At 36.4% G+C, this 13878-nt stretch overlaps 2 protein-coding genes across 8 annotated transcripts in view; one reads left to right on the forward strand and one right to left on the reverse strand.

Moving 5' to 3' along the window:
* Positions 1-2933, reverse strand: part of LOC124407276 (rab GTPase-activating protein 1) — a 38911-nt gene extending 35978 nt beyond the window's left edge. Inside the window, exon 1 of the mRNA XM_046883266.1 lies at positions 2831-2933. The gene's annotated coding sequence lies outside the window, so the exon portion shown is untranslated. The remainder of the gene's footprint in view (positions 1-2830) is intronic.
* The window catches only part of LOC124407278 (protein FAM102B), a 49442-nt gene that overhangs the window by 20005 nt on the left and 15559 nt on the right, over positions 1-13878 (forward strand). The window lies entirely within an intron of this gene.

The following is a 13878-nucleotide window of genomic DNA, read 5'->3' on the forward strand; positions in this document are numbered from 1 at the left end:
TGAAGGAATTGAAACGAGTTTCTTTTTTGCGAGACCCTCATTTCTACTATAAATACCAAATAATTGTTCGCAATATTTGAAGAAAATTGAATTTTTCACTCAAACAATCACGATAATTAATTATTGCACAGTGACTTTACAATGTTCGATTTTATACCAGTTTTTTTTTTATCATTTTACATGAAAACTATAACAATTGTAAATATTTGGCCCGCGTATCAAGAATTATATTTAGATGCAACATGATATGTGTTACTCTTTATAAAAGTGAAAATTTATTTATAATTTACCTTGTGTTTCCAGTCTCTTAGCGTTATTCAATGATATGGAGTTAACTTGCCGTTATACTAACTCACCCTCGATTACTTTATATGCGCAAAGAACCCACAAGGCTTTTCCCCTCTTGTTATGTATAACGTACAGAGGGATGACGAAAGTGCAGTAAAGCGAGAGAGAGAGAGAGAGAGAGAGAGAGGGAGATTTTTATCTATACCTTGTTTATACCTTCAGGCAAAAAAAATTGTAAACAGTGGTAACAACATTGGTTAGAAAAATTGTATATAATAATTATATAATGACACTACATTAATAATTGGCTATAAATAAATAGTAGAACGCAGATATTCGCGTAAAAGAGGATGAAAGAGAGAGAGAGAGAGACAGAGTTCGCCAATGCAACGCGGACGATATCGCTTCCAAACTAATCGTGTTCGCCTAACCGCATTTGCGGCATAGTTAGCTATGCTGAAAGCGACTATATCCTATATGTATACCCGTCAACCGCAAAGGGGGTGACGTCCTTAATTAATGCTGCATTTACTCGCAATTTACCAAATTCATCGTCATTATACCTAGAATATCTCTATATATATATATATATATATATGTCGTGCCGTCTATGGACATTATTTTGCAGTAAAATAAAATTATTTATACATCTTAATGCTGAGAAACTTAATATATATATGTGCAATATACACATGCGGTTATTGGTCTCATTAATGTAATGATTCGATTATGCCGTTTGAATTTTTACGTAAGTTTGCGTAAGCGTTTTAGGCCTCCAGCGACTGACAATTTTGTTTCAACAATCGTTAGAGTTAAATTTCCAGAATCAAGTATGCACAGTCTAATTGTCCGTTTCTCTACTTCGCGTGTCTGTCTTATAATTATACAAACATCATTCGGTAAATATACACTTTTGTTTTTCTTTCCTTCATTATTATAGTCGTAAGAAATAAAATAAATAGCTGACCCGAGGAGTATATATTGAAAAGGAGACTGAGAAACAGCTGTAGGTACCATTTTTTATTTTTTATTTTTTTAATTCTCCCGTCGTTTCTAAGTCTCGCAACTATTTTCTCCGTTTTTTTTTTTTTTTTTTTTTGTTTCTTTTCTTTTCTGTTGCAAACACTTTCAGCCTTTTTTTTTTCCTAATCCTCCTCTTCACTTGTTCTACACAGCACCTACGCGTGGTTCGTAGTTGCCGATTTTATTTGGTATAGAAACTTTCGGGAGATTCGGACGCTCGTATACATCATGCCCCACCCAGTCTTCTATATTTAGAACTTACAATCTGAACGCGTGTTAGAAGACCGCGTAGGTAAAGATCTGCAGCAGGGGATTTTTATTATTATTATGTATGTGTACAGGATTACGCAACGCCGTAAGAAAAAAAAGGATGAATTTGTTATCTTTGAAAGACGATTTTTAACATAGAATCGTTAGGCTGCACGGACCTTTAAAAAAAAAAAAAAAAAAAACGAGAATGGATTTTCTTTGTAGACACACAGATTATATAATATCACCCATGATACGTACATATGTATACCATGTGCTTTGAAAAATATTATAATGTAATATAATATCATACGCCGTACATACCTACTTGCGAAAAAAGGAAGGTCAAGGATGCGTGTCGCGTTAGTGAAATGCAGTCGTTGAAGACACTGCAGGGGATTTTATGGGGAAACAAAATATTTGTATATATATATATATATATTTATGGCCTTTTGAAACTCTGTATCTTGATACCAACCGTTGTTCCAGGTTATTATTATAAACGCGGCGAGACACCGGGTATATAATAATATTATACAGGTACAAACCCAACAAGGGACAAGTGTAGGGTAATTGCTAACCGAGTACCGACCCTTAACGTCTTTTACCACCATTCGCGTTAAAATCTTACAGGATAAACTACGGCTTATCGATTCGACGCGTAGTAGGTACGTGCCTAGGCTCGTGCCTTGTGTTATATTATCTATTTTGCTACACGCGTATTCGCAGTAATTTTTATATGCAAATATATGTATGTACAACCGAGATGACTCGTGAAACGGTAGTAAGTGACAAAATTATGGTTATACATACATGTACCTATAGTGTGTATCTCTCGCACGAGCAAGTGTCACGAATCGATAAGACGATGCGACGACGTGAATTTAGTTCGCGTCGACTTTTTTTTTTTTAATTTTTTCTATTTTTATTTATAAATATGTCACAGCTTGACCAAGCGAGAGATAATTTTAATGCTGCATTTAAGATTATAAGTTTCGTCGATGTGCGGTATTTTTCTTTCTTTTTGCGCGCCGTTTATTTTACACTCTCGTTGGGAAAAAACTCGCTGTAAAGTGTTTAAACACCTGTTTGATATGAGGGACAGTGAAAACGATTTCTCTCGATGTTTCTTTTTTAAAAATGAACCACACGCTACAAAGTGCAAATCATCAATCAGTTGTGGTATCTTAGAAGTTCTTTTTTTTTTGGATTCAATTGATTAGGAAAGATAACACTTATTATAATTGATAATTGTAAAAAATAATCTTACATGATGAGCGATTTCAGCAGCTGACTTGGTATCATAGCCATCGTTGCTGTGTGACATTTGTACTTGTGACACTTGGAAAATAGTGTTTATTCTTTTATAAAAAATTTTTTTTTTTTTATCGCATTCAAAATCTCATGAAAACCGACTCACGAAGAACGCGACGTAAATTTTTATGTTACCACGATTAGTTTCACCGCAGGTTGTATGCGTATGACAGTTCGTGTACGTACACACATGATCGCTTCGCGGTTAATACTGAGACGAGTCGATTTTTTCAGGCTACTGTTAGCCTGCAGTTTGAATTAATATCGCTACAGTAAATATAAAAAAATAATACATAAAACAGATGACTTAGCCGCGCAAGTGCTCTCTTGTGTTCGTAATCGTCACTCACTTGATAATTAATTTTTCATCATAAATTCCTCCGGATGATTATAATAATAATCACAGACGCGTCCAACACACGTACGCTCTTTTATATGCATTCACATGTATGTATATATACGCGTATATGTATTACATATATCGTATTAGTTTTTACTCGCACATCGCTGTACCAACTCAACTCGATGTGTTATTCTAGCCTTGTTACATGTTTTCAGTACGTATACAGGCATCTGGCATTAATAGTCGTTAGCTGGGACGGAACATTATTTTTTTTTTCATCAATTTCTATTTTTTGCTTTTTCACGCGCGTCTAATATTTCATATCAACTTTTCTTCCGCGGATCGATTTTTATTTTTTTTTTATTTTTTTCTTTATCTTTTTCTGAATCCCTTCCGCTGGCTTGGATCTTTGACAAATAATCTACGTTTCAGAATCTGGTGTTGGATGTCTGAATCGGCTCGACGATACCAGCTGTCGGTTTATCCCTGAGAAAATTTATTATACGAAAGCTTTTTACTGTGTTAATTATATATAATCCGTGTTTGTAAATTGTGCGTTAGAAGCTTTGCGGATCGTCGAGCGTGCAATATTCAGATCTCGTGACAAAGAAAGTTCGCAATAATATTCGAGAAAATTAATTAATTCAACTTTCGATATTGGTAAATTAATATCCTTTCATTGTTTGATTTAAATATTTCTTTTCTCTTTCACTTCGTCTTAATACGTCAGTCGAGAGAAATAACTCCCGGGTGAAAAAGAGGGAGACAGATAAGTTGAAAAGTGAAGAAAAAAATGCTTTTATCATCTGCGTCAGGCGGTGCTTGACTTTTTTTTTTTGTTTCTTTTTTTTTTTTTTTTGCAGAGGTTTCCCTCGCGTCGACGGCGGCATGATCGTTAAAATTTCGTGCAAATTTCGTGACCTATATTCTCAGTGTCAGACCAACGGATCAATGCAACCTTCGTTTTACTATATCGTTAATCAATCTCCAGTGTCGATATCGCTGCATTATTTTTCACGAGACGTTTTTTCATTAAAAACTTTTATACAGGCTTTTATAACATCGATCTAAGGAAATATTATTACGTGTATAAACGAATGGATCTGGTCTTACAGGTGAAATTTTTTTACTCGTGCTATATGTGCTTGTTATTTTGTTAAAATCTGTACACGAGACACGCAATAAATACTTTTCCTCCAGAGAGAGCGTATTAATGACGGATCTACGCGAACACGTATTACGCAACGTTATATTTACCACCATGCTGAAGGCGATGCAAACGAAAATTATAACTCTGTCATGGTTCCACTTGTTATTATTGCCCCGTTTCTAAAGCAGAATAAAATGAAAAAAATAATAAAAACAAAACGAAGCAAAAAAAAAAAAAGGAAAAACTTCACATATTCAAATTGCGTTTTCCACAGCGAGATAGGAAATGAATGGTATAAAATAACCAGATGGCGAACGAAACGGTTGCGAAACTCGATAACATTCACTTGACGGCGAGTCAAATTTAATTTACTAAATATAAACAGCCATAAACATGAGCAAAACAACGATGTTGAAGTAAGTAACGTTAACGTTACGAAACATCGGGAAGACATTTGTTATTTTACAATTTTACGATCACTTTCAAAAATTTGGCTTTTAAAAAATATTCGTAGGTTTTGTTCAGTATGATGTACTTAATTTCTGACAATTCTATAATGGCGCGAAATAAAGATTTTTCCTGAACATTCGTTGTTAAAGTAGCGATACTAACTTCGAGCATATAACGCTTTCATTCCCAACGTAACATATATCGTAAATATATTAAATTCTTGTAAACCATACTCGAAAACCAATGAAGTGCTTCCGTAATTTTTCGTTATGAATCGCTATTACACTAAAATACTTGCGACGCTACGAGAGGCAACGAATTACTTTGTTATAAGCCGATTATCGATTTTACAAGATTATGTATACAACTTGAAAATAAAAACTGATCCGCTTTTCAAGGATCCGCGTCTTTCGGAGTCGGGGTGAAAAAATAGTAAGGTCAAAAAATGGAAGGGCCATAAATCTAATTTATAGATTTTAACAAATTGTGTAAAGAGTAGAGAAAAATAGAGATCAGAATATAGAATGCCAAAATGTAGAATCGTGTACTGATTATAAATTTTTTGCTTCTATGTTTTTTAAACCTTTCTATTATATATTTCTGGAATTTTCAAATTTTCATTTTCATTGTATGTCCTCGCGTCTTTGAAAATTCGATATTTTAGTCCTTCCACAAATCGGCCATTATGATTTTTTAACATCATCCTCCGCCACTCACGTATCACATGCGTACTTTAATCCTATGTATTTCAAATTATCGCCCTCCGATTACGTCGTACAAATTCGTAAAAGTTTTATTCCAATATCAAGATCCGCGTTTCACGCAGACGCAGCAATCGCAGCATCGAAACGTTTTCTCCATCGAATTTTTGCCAAGGTTAACCCTGCCTGCCGAGAGGTTATAGCGACAAAATTTTTATATCACACTTCGGTTCGACCGTTTGCTCTGCATGGAAAGAGATTGGTTAAAGATTACACCCGAGGTATACGGTTATCTACACGTTACTATAGACCTCGAGACACGTTCATTCCTAAAGAATTGCTTATCGGCTCTCCTTGCGGAGGGTGGATTCTTCCGAATATACACGTGTATGTATATTCGTTTACAAATCCCCATATAGGCGAGGCGATCAAGTCTTCTTGTCAGCTCGGCGTTTTCAATCTTGAATCTAATCTTTTCTCTCGGATCGGGGGGGCTTAAGGGGGACTGCCAATAAGGTGAGAGCAGTGGAAAAGAATGATGATTTGATTTAATGTTTTATTGCGACTAGAGTAATGGACGGAGCAGATTGAATCGAAACGCATTTGAAAGCTGCGGATTTCCGCTTTGAAACACGACGGAGTATTTTTAAATTATCCCAAAAAATTTACTCCAATACGTCGTCCGTTCAAGTGGAGATCGTTATATCGTTTTAACGATATTATTTGACTCGTTGTAGCCTTACAGTTGATTCATTTCCCTGCATAGATTATCTTTCTCTTATGCAGAGGAGGAAGAAGAAGAGGAAGAAAAAAAAATCGATTTGCATTTGCTCAATCGCGTCAACTACAATCTCATCAACGCGTTTATGCGCACCCAGGTGAGCAAGGGTGGCAGATAATATATCTACTTATTTGCATATATAGGCCAAGAATCTCGGATGGACGACTCGATTTCCGAAAGTTTAATCGACTACTTTCAGAAATATATTTTGCGATAGAAAAGACAGTTTATGTAATTTATATATCGAACAAATATTATGGTCATGCTGTTTAGCCGAACAGAGTACGATGCACTTGCACGAATATACATGTATATGTATATATATATATTATATATATGTGAAGTTTGTACGAGTTGGCATTTCGCCATCGTACCACCGAGCTTTTGTCAAGCTTTTACTTGCCTCGGATTTTCCTGAGGCTTCACCGTCCATTCTTACACTATCTAGGTGAATGAAACTGAAGTATAATATACCTATGTATATACAATCGATTTTTACTTTTTTGTTTTTTAGGTTATACGTTATATATAGAAGAGTACTGCAGATATACGGAGGAATTGAAATTTCTTTCTTTTCTTTTTTTTTTAAATGTCCACACGATGTAGAGTGGTTAAAATATCGTGGAGTGCAAGAAAAAAATCTAATTAAAGGAGTTTGAAAACGTGTGAAAGCGAATTATAGAAAATTCTATACATATATGTAAAAAGTTCAAAGCGTATAGACAGTATTAGAAATCCCAAGTATAGAACCGTCGGAATGAATACGAATATATATATATATATTTTTTTTTTTACAATTAATTTTTTTTACATCGTAATGCTTATCGTACTCGTATTATACAATATGTTGTAGAATGGGGAAGAAAACATTTGCAATGATACGAATTGCCTTCGTTAGACAATTCGATTTTTAGATCACTCATCTTATGTAGCTGTACATATATACCGCATATATACATATAGTATATATGTATTATGTGACCAAAGATTTATCGCCGCTGAGTGTTTCTCCCTTCAAACCCCGTCTCGATACTACGCGTCTATTTCTACCGGAGGAACGGTTTTTTCCTTCTCCTTTTTGTCTCTCCTTGGTCTTCCAATTGATCGAAAGGATCGACTCCTCGATAACGCAATCAAGATCAGAGTGACGACGCAATTCCAAGTGTCTTACGGAAAACTAGCTTGCCACAGATACAGATACACATACACGAACAAAAAAAAAATCAATCTTCTTTATATCTCGTCATCACCGCCATACGGAGAAGAATTTTGCTGAGTTCTTTAATTAGGGCGGGCGATTAGACGAGTATCTAAGCAATTGAGGAAATAATTATCTAATCAAATTAGACAAGAAGCTTATTGTTACAGGAAAGTTTCATGGTCGAAACGATGTGTATAATACATCTTATCGTTAGATTTAGGGAAAGAGGTAAGAAGTAAATCGTCAATGCAAGAGATTGCGATGGTGAAATGACGCAATTTGATTTGGATAATTTTTCGCCATTTTATATGTACATATATATCCATATTTTTCCATTGCATAATTTTATTTTGTACGTTAACTTATCGAGGGTTCTTCGGCACTTCACGAAATAGTGCAACGGTGCAACTTACTATTAGAGTCGTTGCACGTAGTATCAATCATCATTGCAACGTACACAGAATGCAGATTATACGACACTACACGGAGGCTTAACCAATGCAACGTTGCACTGCTTGGTTGCTATTGGTCGTGGGGTGTCCTTAATTGAAGATATCCCAACTACAGGTTGACCGCACTTTGCCGGAAACGGAGTTACCAATATGGATGTCGTATAGCCTTTCATCCAGGAAATTTACTTCCGCGTTTCCCTTTCTCGATCGTCGCGATTTCTGTGACGAATCGTAAGACTGTGTTGAAGTCGTCGGGCGTCGAGGGTTTTTTTTTCCCACTTTCTTCAATTTGAAAACACGCGTCTTCGGTAGATGATGAAATTATAAACGTCTGTAAGGTGAACGGTTTTGATTTTCTCCATCTTATTACGTAAAATCGATTGTAATCCAAATGAATTTAGTTACACAATTGATCGTCTGCAATTTGATTCGAGCCTGCATACGCAATTCAACGATTATCGCTTTATACGAGCATATAACTCTTATATACTCATATGTTCTTCCTTATTGTTTTACGACTCGAAGGAGGATTAGCACTATGCAGAATCGAAGACTATCGCGTAAGACTGACTCGTTTACGCATCATTTTATTGACGTAGGTAATATTGGAAGTTTTTAATACGTAATGCGGTAATTATCCTTTTTATTATACACGCAGATATGTGACTCGTATTTTAATTTTACGTAATCTTTTCTTTTTTACTGTAGTTTCTTGAAAATGTTTGCTGCGTTTTTTTTTTTTTAAATTTTTTTTTCAAATTCATTTACCGAACGCGTCTATGTTTCCTCGATGCAACTGATCGTTTGCTTATAATTAATCGTTTCTTACGCGACGTGAATAAACATCTTGTTTTCCCTCGACTATCCAGCGTCATAAGATTCATTCATTCGCATATTATCGCCTTTACAGTCTCGTCGCTGTATCTACAATATTATATCCCCTAAGTTCTTTGCCGCGAGGATAATGCAAATAACAAACACGTATATTATACAAGCGATGAAACTGTTTAGCATCGCATAACATGTGTTGTACGTACAGACTATACTTATTTCTTACCTGCCCGGACATCATGCTTAACCGACTAAATATAGATTAATTATGTTTGCACACCGCTTCTAGTTATATTTACCTACATTTATCGACATAGCTATAGCTAGCACGTACATATATGTATACATACATATTCATATACATAAATAATGTACGATGCACGTGAAGTGGAGAAGCGGGCTGTAAAATGGTAAAATCTTTTGACAAACAAACATTATCCGACATATCTAAGTCAGCAGCATCGAATGGATGGAAATAATGAATGGCGTATCGGTACGTACCTTGAATGCGACTGCGGCCAAATCGATACACTCTCGTCATCCATGGCACTGTACGCCCACACGTAGAATATATATATATATATATATATATCTCTGCCATGTCATTGTCATGCGAATCCGTACAACAGTTGTTCGCATTCTGCATGCGTTTCGTGAATTACTATATACTAAAGAATATTATACGTATAATAGGTATACCTATATACCTATATAACGACGCAGGGTGCGAAAGTTCGTGTCTTTGTTGAAATTTGAAAACTAACTGAGGAGGAAAATTATAAATGAGTGTTGTTTACGGCGTACCTGTATGCAGAAACTATAACAAGTACCGCTAATTTCACTTGGAAAGTCGTGCGATCGACGATAAGTGGATTCGAGGTTCTCCCGGATAATTGTACACTAGGTATAATTATACCATTTTATTTCTTACATCAAACTCATGTCCGACAGTTTCTTTAACATTTACTTCGTTCCCTCGGCTTGTGTTTTAGCTTTATTGCACAGGTTTGTTTCCACTGCAATTCGCGAAGAATTTGAGAGAAATAATATCGATCTGCATAAGTACAGTATTACAGATTCAATAGAAAAACGTATTTTAATAATAACAATCTTGCTGTCTCCAAATGACACGGAAGCTTGTTCCGTTCTGTCATTTTACAATCTTTTAAGTCTTCAAAGTTTTTCACGCACGAACCTTGAAGACCGAGTTCAAAACTATCGCACGAATTTGGGCGATGCATGAAGTTCGTAAAAAGTCGAGCGGGCGATTCTTTTTTCGCTACTGTAGCCATGTGTAATATTTTAACCAGACGTATACGTAACAATTATACGGATGATCGAATATCCAACGACGGTTAAGTATAAATTTCACGTAAGATGTCGGGCTGTTTATTGTTAATTGCAGCATTGTTCTCATCTCGGAATAAAGAAGGATTATACTTGGAACCCACGCGTGCAGACCAGAAACCGTCTTTTGCTTCTGTATATTTTTTCGCACAGTAATGCGAGCTGAAGAATTTAACATTACATAAAACAGGTATATCGGCCTATCCATTCGACGCGTAAAATTACCTACGACTCGTTGACTACTAATAAACTAGACTATACTTTACCGCTGGTCTCAAAGTTTTATATATATATATATGTATATATATAAGCAGTTTACACAACTACGCGTATTACACGTTAAAAAATTGATCGAGTTATAGTTTTTGCCAATTGATCAACGAGCGAACATTTTTTCTTACAACTCCTTGAACCTGTTTTCGTTTTTTCATCTCCTTGGAAATTTTTAGTAGATATAATATTGCCGCAGAAATTTTCTCGGCTCGGTTCTGTATTCACTGGAATTTTAATTCTCTATATACTAAAAACGTTACAAAACTTACTTGCTTAAAATGAAGCAAACAACCTTGAAGACAGCCTTGCCGCAGGCACTGTCATACCGTAAGAACGAATCGACGCTCCAGCCATCGTGCCCCCCTACGGTTTCATGTAATATCTGGCGCCACATCACGCCATGCCTTGCCTTGCCTTACCATGCATCGCATTGCTCTCCATCTCTCACTGTCTTCCTACCTTATGTATACATGCACAGCAGACGCTCGTCGTACGATTTCACATGCGATCGACGACGCTCGCCATTTTAGAAATCCGTACGCGCCAACCGGCCCAGAAAATGTGTAGCTTTTCGAAATTCTGTATAGAACGCTGCAAGTGGTCGTTGCCTGTACGGAATTTCATTCGAGAATGGAATTCACTAGCAGCTGGCGCGAAATGTTTTCGCAGCATTGCGTTATGTATACGTATACGTGGTCGTTGCATAGCTTTGAATATATTTCAATCCAACTAAACTCGGTGATTTCATTTTCAAATCCTCTGGCACCTGTCCTGCATTTCTTTCTTTGAAAGTTTGAAATTTAATTCACGTCGTTGAGACATCAATTGACAACATTAATTTTCCGACGTAATTTAATCACACCGCTTATCCGTTCGTATAACTTTTGTCGTCTATTAGAGCAGTTTGATTCGAGAAACAAACCTTCAGACGTAATTATTTACTCTCTAAACGGAAGACCTCGTCACGCGGTTCCTCCTCAGAGTTATCCGAACTAGATCACGACTCTTGATCCTTTGTTACATACCTAATGTCTATAATTTAGTTGAAGCACCTTTTCAACGTAGGTGTTAACCAGCGTTCTCCTATAGTTTCGGAACAAGACATATACCAGATACGATGCAGTATATGAAGTGTAAATTAATTTGTATTCACGGGATTGTTATCGCGAGTAAACTCCACACAATTTGCAGTACGTATAGTTACTCTATATATTCAGTAAGTTATTGAATGTCTTCTGTAAAGAATTTCTATTTGAAATTGACATCAATGGAAAAAGTAAGCAGTGCAAAATCACTATCTACTAACTTTAAGTGAAAATGATTACTTTTCTGGAGCATATCGAGTGAAGTTTTTGAAAAACCATGTCACCCTACTCCCACTGTCGTTCTTTTCACTCTATGAGTCTATGACTGTTCTGCCTTGTACCGTCGCAACTCCGGCGTCTGTTAATTGTTGTTCGTTGCCATTCCTGCATTCGTGTACATTGCACATGTATCGTTCGATCGATCCACTGACGTGCATACATCTACAGACGCTATTGTCCCGACACCGACTATGCATGCATATATACTTGGGAATAAAATTTCGTTCCGAGGATTTGGATCGCTCCTCGCCATCGTGCCCTCATCCACATTCCGTGGAGCCTAGGATGTGTTACGAAACAAGGACGGTCGAAGGTTGTCCCTTGACCCGACGACGCGATGAAGCGACGCGGTTTTAGTTCTTCATCGTCTCTCTTCTATTTCAATGTTTTTACCTCCACGTCCCACGGAGACGTTTCTTTCTTACACCATTTACTACTAAGTACTCTATTTTCCGTGGCATCAATGGCCTTCTCACACTCTACGATCTTATAAGAATTTCAATGTCCTCAATGCACATTTTTTTGCGGTGAGCTTTCGATATTTTAAACTAATTTTTGACCAATTTTTCATCCAATTTCATCGGTGTAGTTAACCAACTGTACGACGCACCACTATTTATTTCTATGGCATGATTTTCACCTTCTCCCTACTCTATAGTATACTTGTATTTTCATAATTTTACCCTCGAAGTCTTAAAGATTTCTTGAAAGGTACTTCAACTTGTTACACACGCTTCGCACGCACCTTTGTTCTATCGTCTAGCTACTGAACACCTACCAGACAGACGGAACCTTGTGCATCCCGCGAACATTGGTACAACGATAACGTAATAAAACATGGCAACTGCCCACCGCTAAAGTATTATATTGTATACACACTCTAACTTCTTTCACTCTGCAGACTCTCTCGTTGGTCTTGTGTAGCGATTTGTACGAATAGTGTATACTATTTCAAATATCTCGACAGTTGGCAAGCCTGGGCTGCACATGTATAATTTATGAAATATACTGGTTTATATTTCATTCCACGTAACGTATCGATTGGCCAATTAATCAATATCTTTCGTTGCCTTCGATATCTTTCGATAACTCATTTTTCGAATAAATAATGTAACTCTTACCTTATATTATTTTTTTACAAATCCAAGAGGTTTCTTTCTTTTTTTTTTTCAACTCGGTGAAGAAAAGTGAGCGTGCATTAATGCTCGCATGAAAATAAATTGGGGGTATATTTTATGGTCAGATTTCAAGTCGCGTAATCCATCGCATGTCAGCCAGGCATTGCATGAAAATCCATTTACAGCAGTACCCAGTTGTTGTTATAGGTCTTTGACGCATGCACATTCAATTGTGGAACTACCGTCCACCATGCGAACATTTTATATTATTATTATATTAGTATACTGTTTCAGACGCTCGAACTGCACCTAGTCAAATTGATTAATTTCATAATAACGTGTCTGCGTAGAACTGAACAGTCGGTATAGAATCTTTTCAACTTTGTTTCTATGCAGACGTCAACAGTCGTCGCGCGTCACGTCACGTCACGTCCAAATATTGAATTAAGATTTTGCGATTACTATATTCAATTAAGCTTCGGCGACATGGCAGAGAAATGTTGAGGACATAGGACTGTTGGCAGCCACATTTACATATATACTACTTACGTTGATGAGGCTTGGCTCAGGAATATTTTGGCTTCTGCACATATTTAAGGTAAAAAAAAAAAACAACAAACAAACAAACAAACAAACAAAATAAAAAGAAGAAACAAAGCGATCAACGAATTTTTTTCAGTCCATTTTCAACAGCAGGTGTTCAATACGTGTGTATACCTTCCGTGCTGCAGTTTGAGACAAAACTAGAAAAACTTTTGGGAAAGGATCGAGAAATGTCCCTCGGGACGAACTCCACTGGGACAAGTTTCTTGTTTGACACTCAGATATTTTCGCCTTCCAGCGATACTTGCGGAATGTATTGATTCGGGAAAGTTTGTCCCATCTGGAATAAATACAATTTTGCTGATTGATGACCGCTTTTTCAATATCGAGGAATATCAAGTATCAAACTAACCGAAAATAACACATCGACGCGTTTGAACGTGTATACGC

This window comes from Diprion similis, chromosome 6, assembly GCF_021155765.1.
Source record: "Diprion similis isolate iyDipSimi1 chromosome 6, iyDipSimi1.1, whole genome shotgun sequence".
NCBI classification, from domain to species: Eukaryota; Metazoa; Arthropoda; class Insecta; order Hymenoptera; family Diprionidae; genus Diprion; species Diprion similis.